Here is a 10,981-nt window from a genome sequence, read left to right as displayed (position 1 = left end):
TGCCACACCATGCTGCCATGCACCACTCAATGTAAACTCTCATACAGACACATAATTACTGCAGAGTTGATTCTATTGGCAGATCGGAGTGGAAACAAAAGATTGGGAGAAGGTTTTGTAAATTATTACGCAGGAATAGACTTGTTTTAAGAGTGTTTTCACACCTGATAAACTCGGTTCAGTTGGGGACAAAAGTAGCGCTAGACACGCGTTAGTTGTGGTTGTATTTACCCAGAATACCCTGCGCCATACCACACTTCCTGCTTTTGGAACAGTCTCCGGTCTGCTTGTTGTTCACATTTGCATTCAAACCGCACCAGAGTTCACTTCAGCCGACCCGAGATCGACCAGAGTTTGTGTTATTGGTCTTCCATTCAGACCTCCCCAAACTAACCAAAGGCAAATCAATTAGTTCTATAAAAGCGGACCAAAGAGTTCTGGTATGAATGCATCCTCACATGTCACCTTCATGAGAGCTAATCAAAAAGTTTAAGCCTGTGGTGAGTTCACTGAAACGAAAGAGTCAACTGCCAAATACATCTAGCTGGAAACCTTCTCAGAGGACAATGAAAACATTCCCATCAGAGAGGAAGCAGAGAGACTTCACCCCGGGGATCTCCTTTGGCATGTGTGGATACACACAGCGCAGAATTTCACAAGTAGCTGTCAGCGGCCCAGGAGGAGTTAGTCAAGTGTTCACCTGCCAGACGCTTGTTTCCTTCGCTATTCACGGAGCTGCGTCAAACATTATCATCTCCTCTATGAGTTAAGTCTTTCACACATCAAGTAGATAAGAATGCATTACTGATTCCCCCCAACTGACGACTCCAGTTGGTCCCTTGACGCCTGCGTCTCTTGATGCACCTTGTGTGCTCCTGTAAAGGAAAACGATCCGCTCGAATCTTTCTTGCTGACAAAGTCTTGAGCTCTCTCTAAGTCTTACCTCTGCGGACTTGTGGAGTGCACCCCGTGACCTCCGGGTCGTTACTGCGCAGCGGCTTGACTTGTGCGGACGTTGCACAGTCACGCCCCTCTCTCTCCAGGAAGCCTCATCAGAGTAATCGAATCTGCAGGGACGCCGGGGTCCGTGTGCCTCGGCGGTTCTGCATATTCAGCCATGAAAGACGACTGACGCTCGGGAGGTTATCAAGGTTTCTGCAGGGTTAAATGTGGAGATGGTATTTGTGCATGTCTGTTTAGATACCTGTATTTAGGAACTTGAATGAGCCACCAGCGGTGTGGGACTAGGCCAGGAAATACCAATGTGGCTCTCCATAGGATTGCTCTGGCTGAGAGCCCCAATCTGCAGGAAGCAGGTCGGCTCATGCACCTCCTCATCTCTCCTTTAAGAGAGAGACACTAACTAGAACATATTGTGTGTGTGTGTGTGTGTGTGTGTATGCATACCCATAAATTACACATTTTGAAAACATATATGTATAAATATACCTATATATTGCTTGGCACCGACATGCCAAGCAATCCATACTGTATCTCGTGTGAGCCGGTGCGAGTCAATGGGTCATAGTGTGCAATACGTGAAGCGCCCAGAGCCGGTCTGGATTCGAAGGGAGCGCAGTCAGTCCTCTGAGCGGGTGGAAGACGGTCCAGCGTCTGTCCCCAGCTGCTAAACCAAACAGTCGGATGTCTGAGAGTCCAGTGTTGAGCCTCCGCACCAGACCATCCGCAGCTGAAAACGCACTCCAGAAAATAAACAGGCCGGGGGCCATGCAGAGCAAATATTTGATCGGTCTGGGACAGATGTGTGTGCGTGTGGTGGGAGGGGAGGGGGAGGGAGGTGGAGGGATGAATATTCCTCCAGGGTTAGAAGGAGGGAGAGGAGGAGAGGCTGGCTGGACATGAAAGGAGCAACTACTGTATAAATCACACGTCTTGGTTCAGGAAAGAGACAACAGTTGAAGTATGAGGATCTTTCCATTGAGTTGATTCGAACCTAACGCTGCTTCTAATAAGAGAAACTCAAAAAGTAGTTTTGTGTTGAACAAGGTCATCTGAAATGTGTCAGACTTTCCACCTGCCGACATTTTCAGCCGCCACATATTTATTTGCATTCTTTCTAAGGTTACGTTTACACAGGACCGCCGTCTGGACACGGCCCGTGTTTTAAGATATCGATCGGGGAAAAAGTTCCTCGTTTAGACGAGATCACTACAAAAGATTACTTTGAATCCACTGCAGTTGCCTTGCCAGGCCACTGTGTGACCTGGCAAGGCAATATGTGAAAAGTGGATTTCACATATTACTGCCCTCCCTTAAAACTTATTTTTGGAAAACGTTTTTCTTTTTATGAACTCAGACGATCTGATTCAGAATTCTTTTGGTGATAAACAACAGAGGAAATCTCTGAGAGGTAATTCCTCTGAATGAGAAAGCTCCCAGTCTCCAGTTTTTCTCCAACACTGCCCAGTGAATCACAAAAAAACAAGTCAGGAAAAACAAAAGCTGCTTCTGGATCCTGGATCCTGGCAGCTGTTCGTGTTTGGCTCTGGCTGACATCAGCGGTCAACCAGATGTGCTCTTCTCCGCGGAGGATTGGGAACCATATTGTGTGAGCCTCATATGGAGCCACGGCCCGCCGTAGTCTGTGTTATTATACAGAGCTGTTACATAAAACGTCTGGCACGAGCCAGTAAGAAAAAAGCCTTATTGTAAAGCCCCATAGGCTTCACTCTCTTCCATCGTTTGAGGAGAATTTATCGATTCACATGGCAAGCTGACGTGTTCGGCCATCAAACTGCCTCCTGGATGGAATCAGAGTTGCAGTTTATTGGCTTTTCAGCCAGGAAGATATCAGACAACCCGACATCATACGCCTCATATTTCCTGAGGCTTCGCTCCAGAGGGGCCTGTATAAAGGAGTTCACATCCTCCACAGCCTCTTGTTCGCTGTCAGGGGCTTCATTTGCCGCACACACCATTAATGTTGATGAGGGTAGAGCTTCTCTTAGGGGCCCGTGGATAACAAACAACGGGCCCTTATGGAGGGCCAGTGTTTGCCCCGGCTGTTTTGAGCAGCCACAACCATCTTTAACCTGCTGTGGGCCTGAGCAGCGACTTTGCAAAAGTATTAACACCCAGGGAGTGAGTCAGGTTTATTTTTATAGCAGCTATCCCAACAAGGCAAGTGGCTTTAATACACTAACCAATTAAGAAACGAGCAATAAACACTGCGATATGTCATGTTTATTGCTACACATCAAATCTACAAAAATGCACATCAAATGTTCCAGTTATGAATCAAAGGCAGCTCTAAACCGGTGAGGTTTCAGTGTTCCGGCTGTTTTGTGGTTTTCTGGAAGTTTTTTTTTTCCAGATTTGTGGAGCGTAGAAACTGAATGCTACTTCTTCACGTTATGCTCCAAACCCAGCCCGGGCCATTACCTTCCTACGTGATCCCCTGAGATTCTCATCTCCTCCATCTGGAATTTCTCCCATTGAGCTTGATTTGTAGAATTTCAACCAATAGGCAAACAGAAGGCGATTTTCGGAGCTGAGGAAGTTGAGGAAGTCGTTCAGGCCTCACTTCCAAATATCGAGTTGACAGTAACAGTCGTCTGGTTCACTTCTCTCCCCACAGTGGCGGGTGGTTGCTTACAGAACAGGCTTCACAGCCTCAAACTGACTCTACATGTTAGCCGTTGAGTGAAATTTTAAACTTCCAACAGAGGCCACGCCCCCAGGAAGCAATCGTTTCTCAATTCAGAAGTGTCCAAACACTGTGGACGATGTGAACTGTAGGACAAGGGGCTTTTAAAAATTCTTTTACCAGGCTAGCTCCAGCTACAAAAATGTTATTTTATAAAGTAAGACCAACACAAACTAGTGTGTCATTTTAAAGAAAAAGGAAAGTGAACTGTTGTTTTCTCTTTTTTTTTTGCATTTTTATTTTATAAACAACAGTCTAAAAACCTGAGCAGGTTTCAACCCCTCAACAGCAGCTTCTTGTCTTGTTGCCAGGTCAGGTTTGTAGAGTGGCCCACTAGTAGATGTCAAATCGGCAGATTTAATCTACTTTGTCACAGATGCTTTGCTTGTTTCTCTGGCTCAATCAGGAGTCTGACCAGTCTGCTGTGGTCAGACTTTGGTCCTCATGATGCTGTTTGTTCAGCTAATGTCCTCTGACAAACCTCTGAAGCCAGAAACAGAAGAGTCTGGTTTATACCGACGACATTAAATTAACCACCAGGGAATGTATTTGCTAAGTTGACTTTTGAAAGCTATTGTATCCACTGCTTTTTATGTAGGGGCATCAAAGAAAAAGGGGTTGGATACAAATCTACAGTCACCTTTATCTAAAAGAAACCCTAAAGGAATTGTTCCAGCTCCAGCTCTTCCAGAAATCACAGCTTTATGTTTGTCGCACAAAAATCCAATTAAAGTTTGTTGCTATGATACAAAGCAAATAAAATCAAAGAGCTTTGGACACTTTTTAGTGACTTAATGTGCCAAAGGGCAGTTTTACCCTTCACATTAGCAAGTGTGTGATGGACCATGAAGTTTCTTCATGTCATAAAAATAGAAGAAAAAACAAACAAAAAACTTCTGAGCTATTTCAAGAGGTGACATTTACTGTGAGCAAGCCTTTCCTGAAGTGGCAGGATCCACTCATTCTGTGACTCTCTTTGTTTAAAGTCTGCTCACACAATGATGCTGCTCTGTCCTAAAAATACTGCTCATTATTTGGGAGAGTCACTCAACAACATCCAGAGCTCAGCCGTTCTCTGTTCCAGCTCTTATTTTGTCATAAAACGGAGACGGCAGTCCTCCCTGCCCTGAACGCCGATGAGTGTTCTTATTTACAAAGCGGACAGTAAAGTGGTTGTGTTTAGAAAAACAGATCTGGATTGATTTTGCTTATTGACTATTAACTTTTAACTCGTTAATATTTTCTGGACATTTGCTGCATATGAAAGCACATGCTGTATCTCTGCAGGGTCAAGACTTGTTTCCATTTTCTCAAACACAAATGAGATTTTATTACTGTCAGCTCGTCCTCATTAACTGCAGAACAATGCCGTGACCTCATATCCTCTCTGGAAAGCTTTTGGTTTTTGTTGTGGAATTCGGTTGAGGCTCTTTAGCAGCTAGTATGTTACCTGTTTTTCATAAAAACACCTTTATTTGTTTTTAGATCTGGTATAATTTTCCATCGAGTTTAAGTTTAACAAATGAAGAAGTTAAGATAATAATAGCAGTTTGTGTTATTTTTTTCTTTAGCTTTTCACTCCAGACTTGTACGGTGTACTTCTGACATACTGCTCTCTAGAGTGCATCCAAAATACCTGGTTTTATGTAAGAAATTAATCCTTTGTGATCAATTACAAAAATATTCAATGGAAAATGTTACCTTTATCCTATACAATCCAAGTCTAAAACAAATAAACATGTTAAATCACAAAATGAGACTCAAAAGAAACTCAAATATCCAGAGAATTCCCAAAGAATCCTGGGACTAAAAGTGACAACAGGAAAACTCTCATAATTTCTGGAACTCCCCGATTTTCCCCAAGAATTTTACCACAATAAGATAAAAGTTATTCACAAAGCCGAAGATAATACTGGCTCCTTTTAAAGACTTTGTGTGCATTACAAAATAAATGTTGACTCACAAACTGATCTGTTTATCTCTCAACACCACTCACGTCTTATTAGCCGCTAATGCTGTCTCAGCTTTACAATTAAGCAACCAGAGTTGCCAGAGTTGCTTCCAGATTGAGTAAAAACAGATCTGGATTGATTTTGCTTATTGACTGGTCTCTGTAACTGGTCTTAACTCTGGTAATATTTTCTGGACATTTGCTGCATATGAGGGCACATGCTGTATTTGCAGGGTCAAGACTTGTTTCCATTTTCTCAAACACAAATGAGATTTTATTACTGTCAGCTCGTCTCATTAACTGCAGAACAATGCTGTTGACTCATATCCTCTCTGGAAAGCTTTTGGTTTTTGTTGTGGAATTCGTTGAGGCTGTCCTGTTTTCATAAACCATCATTGTTGACTGGACCGATTTTATTCGTTTCGAGTTTATCTCGACACGGGACGCTTTTGTGTGTGCGGTGATCCCTCTGGGCCTAATTTGGACGGGAATCAGTGAAACTGGGAAAGCGCAGTTCCTGCCGCTATCTTTGATATAAAATAAAATGTCTTGGTGTCCCCTCCTCCCTGTAATTTTCCCCAACCGCCGCCGCCTCCGCAGTCGCTCCGGTGACAAACACCCGGCGGACCTCCGCTTTTCGAGGCCGTTGCCCCCATGTTTGTTTGAGACGACTTAGCCGTCCGTGTAGAATCTTGTTTTGCGTTCACAGAGTCTCCAGGCGGCTCATGTCCTCAGCTGGAGGATTTCACAACAGTGAAACACCGGGGACGGCTCCTGACTGCCTGCCTGTGCTGACCCTTCCTGTCAGCCTCCCTCCCCGGGGTGGTATCTGTCACCGCTAACGGAGACATTCCGAGCCGGCATGAGAACCTACCGCATGTCGAGCAACATTTTCTCTCTGCAGTCATTAGATAAAGATTAATCTTCACAGCAGGCTGACAGAAGGGAGGAAAGAATGATAACCAGGATCTTACAAGCTGCGGTTGCCATGGTGGGAGCTTGGCCCACTGGGGCCCACCCACGATGCCCGGACAAAATGGGTGCTGTGGAACAGACTGGAGGAAAATTTAAGCATGCAGTGGAGGATGTAGCTAAGAAGTCTCTATTATTCCTGCTGCTTTAAAGGGGCAGTGTTATTATTATTACTTTCCAGGCGCATAGTTCAATTTTGTAGCACAACCAAGTAACTATGTTAACCTCTGTTGTGATGAAAATGCTGTATACATCAAAAATGAAATAAAAGGGGGTGTTCTGTGGTGGGGCAGGGGTTATCAAAGCCCACTTATGGAGGTCTTAGTCCTCAGCGCAGCTGTTGCAGGTTCGACTGCTGGCCTGGCAATCTTTGCCCCATATCTTTCCCCTCTCTCAGTAGCCACTTTCCCGACAGTTAACTATCAAATAAAGGCCACTAGAGCTGATAGAATATATTTTTTAAAAATGACGTAAAAGAAATCTTACTTTCTCATTTAAAACCTTGAAATCTGTCTCTTTAAAAACCTCTGTTCTTTCTAAAACTCTGTCTTCAGGAAGTCGTCACAACATGGCTCCTCTATCAACCCTTTAACAAGGTTTTTACCAGCGTTGCTCTGAGACGTAGCTCCTATAATGAGCTCAGCAGACGTGCACTTCCACCAGGTGTTTGCTAACTGCAAATGCTTGAAAACTGCAACTCTAAGGAGGAGCTTCGTCTTAGAGGGCGGTGCTTGGTCCCTACAACCATTTTGTACAGCTGAATGGTTGCCACAGGAGATTAAAGGGATTCTCAAACATGCATGAATCTACTTAGTTTGCTTCTTTTTTCGTTTTCTTTTTTTTTTTTGCCTATTATGTTATCAAGATAGACAGTCTTGGTCACTGTTAATGTCATCCATCATGACAAACTCAGACACATGGCGTTGAACTTTTTGCAACTCAAATTTAGCTTGTATGCCTCAGAATCTACGCTGAAATCTATGGGATGCCTTTTGCAAAGTTTCCCTGTAAACCATTGACAGCAATATTTTTTCATAGAGAAAAATCCAAAAGGCTATTCATTTTTCAAAGTCATATTTTCATCATGCTATTCTTATACTTGTGAATGTGAATTTCTCTCTTGGATTAATAAAGTATATTCATTCATTCATTCAATTATTCATTCATTCCAAATTAACAATTTAATTAGGAAGCTCAGTTTTTAACTTCCAAACTAAATATTTAGTTCCCATCTAAATGTTGAAGTCTGATCTAAATATTTAGTTCACAAACTAAAAAACTAATATTTGTTTTCTGCCCTGAGCGAACAACCTTTCCAGGAGGGTTGGGGCTCATGCTGTCCCCTGACTCTCACAGGGTGCCGCTCTGGGTGGTTGCCGATCAAAAACCATTGACCTTTACTTCTAAAGTAAATATTTGTTTTTTAAACATTAACAATTAATTTACAAACTAAACATTCAGTAATTTTCATACTGAGTATTTAGTCATTATGAAGAAATTTGGATCCTAATTTCTTCACACTAAATATGAAGTATTCATATTTCCAAACTAAATATTCTGGATCCTAGCTAGCTAACAAAACATTTAGGCTGCTAGCTAGATTAGCTTGTTTCTACTTAGATCCAAGCTACAACCAATAAGTGGAAGTGGTCTATAAAAATAAAAAGTGAGTTTTGCAGACTTCTGTTTAATTTTAGACTTAATTGCAGCATTTTTATTTATTTTCTTTTTATTATTATTTTTATGTATCATCAGTTCTTTTTTCCAACGTGCCGTTTTAACTTAGATACAGTCGTTTACTCCCGGATCTACAAAGGCTCTTTGATGGACGCGGCTTTATTACGTCTATTACAGTTTAAGACCATCTGCTCATAAGAGAAAATCATTCATCAGAAAATGAATCACGATATTGTTTGTGTAAAAGACTTTGGCTACACATCAGTACTTTACGACCCAGCTGGATTTTTTTGTTTTGTTTTGTTTTGTTTTTTTTGCTGGTGAACATTTGTGAGATAAAAAAAGAAACGACAGTGTTAAGAAAAATGATTATTTCTAATGCTTTAAACAGTTAATTTTATGTCATGTGTAAAAGGTATCTTGAACATTCTATGTTGTATGAATTTATTTGTTTTAAACAGATATTGTGTGAAGAATTTACAGTTAAATTACCCAGCAAAGGTCAGGTAATAGATGCAGATCAAAGGAGATCTTTTAGTATTGTTATCAGGGCTCAGGAAGCCACGAAATTAGCATCTATTGCAGGGCAGAAGCCTGTATGGTTCACAGAACATCAAAGGTTTTAAGAATGTTGAGATCACTAACATTTTTAAAGTGCATTATCTAAGTTTAGAAGGGTGAATGCTGAATGTATTTGAAAACTGTACTGTCTATGATAATATCTGAACCAAATGGAAATTGTTTCAATGAAAATGTGTTGTTTAGTATTAGAAAACTGTTCAGGATTTTATGTGATAAAGCAAGGACTTAAATCTTTGGAAAATGCTGAATGCAGTAGACCAGAATTAGGTTTGTGAAGATAATCTTTCCTTAAACTAAATTACTTGAGAGGAGGACTCGTCTGTTAGAGCAGAGCTTCTAGAGACCAAATGGCCTTTGATCTCTGGCGTGAAATTAAGGGAAGGTCTAAGTTCCTCAGAGGGCTGCAGGGTCCTGGTTGGTCGACCAGAGGAGATTGAACACGATAATAATGATTCAGATCGCTGTTATTTCCTGCCGTTTTGGCATTCAGCCTTCTCCAAAGACATGTCTTTGTTTTTCTTTCTCTGTCTCTGTCTTTGTTTTTATTCTTTGTCTGTCTCAGGTAATGAGTCTGTATCTTGGCTGCTTTGCAGTTTGTGTTGTTACTTCATTGTGATTTGTTGTGAGATTAAACGCTGTAACTCTGTGACGTCATCACGCATGTTGCTCCCGATTGGCACACACTCCTCGCTGGATGGACCCGGGAAATAGGAAGAAAATAACAACAGCTACACCACTGGGTAGTGTCTGAAAATGTGAGCCACATGACTCAGCAACCTTTTAGCTGCTTGTGGAGAAAGCAGTTGTTTTTGCAAGTGAAATAAAGCTGTTTGTCAAACAACTTACTTAAGGACTGTTTAAATGTTGCACAAACCACACGCCTTTAAAATGCTTCACAGTGTCTCCAATAAACAAACTATAGGGCTGCACTTGAACTGGCAGATGTAACAAAAGAGCGTTAGAGCTTGTCACAGAAAATTATTAACTCTCTCAAAGTGCAAATTTTATTTTGGCTTTATGAGCATTTAACAGCAGCCTGGTTAAAGCATAGGGTTAGTCACTAATATACAAAGACTTAGAATTGCTCTTTTGTTGCTGCATAGCAACTAAACATAAGGGCTGAAGGTTTTCTAATTTCATTTTAGGAAATTTTTTAAGTTACTTGATTGGCTTTTGGACATATTCACATATTCAAATAAACCAGATTTCACAAAGCCTGGGTGTTTTGTCCTTTCATACGTACCAAGTGCCAAATAAGTACCAAAAATCAATATTTATATATATATATATTAAAAAACCCATGTCCGATTCATTAAACTTGCCAGAGGAGACGGCGGTCTGTTCAGAGCAGAGCGAGTTCCTTTGCGGCTGCATGTTGTCAGTACATGTTTGCTTCAGAGCGATTCTCCAGGGCTGGTTCTGTTCACCGGATGCCAGGGCTGCAGGTCCGATTGACAGTTACTCCACAGAGGCGAGTCTCTCTTGTCAGATTCATAAATTGCTCCTCAATCACTCTGAAATCCCCTTTTCTAAACTGAAGCGACATTCAGAAGTAAGAGTTCCTGCGTTCCAGAGTTTCTCTGCATCTTCTTTGGAAAGCTACTGTGAGGTAAAAAGTTCACATTAAACCAACAAGAAACTGGTCAAGTAAGGAAGGAAACGTCCTTTATTATGCATCACAAAAGCATAATGAACAAAAATAAACTTGTGTTTGAAACCCCATGTTTTTTTTTTCTGCATTCGCAAAGGTAAACTTGTAGCACCATGTGCTTTAACTAAACCCTCAGATGGATTCATTAACAGACCATGTCTTCAGTCAGAGGTTTTTCCCAGATTCACTGCGATACAGACTGCTACTAGAGATCTGTTTGAAGCTGTATGAAAAAACAAAATGCCTATAATATGAATCAGATAATAAATGAATTGAAATTAGCTGTGATGCTGTGGGCCGTGTTGCTCTTTACACATGGTAAGCCTGTTAGTGAGGCATTTTTAACCATCTGTAAAAATATATATGTATATAACAGAAGACGGAGTGCTGTCTCATAGGGAAGACATGTCTGGACACAGTGTACTTTTGACTCCCCACCCCCCGGTTTACAAATACGCTCACATTGTGTTGGATTTTTTTA

This window comes from Gambusia affinis, linkage group LG14 (genome assembly GCF_019740435.1).
Source record: "Gambusia affinis linkage group LG14, SWU_Gaff_1.0, whole genome shotgun sequence".
NCBI lineage: Eukaryota > Metazoa > Chordata > Actinopteri > Cyprinodontiformes > Poeciliidae > Gambusia > Gambusia affinis.
Note: the sequence above shows the minus strand (reverse complement) of the source record.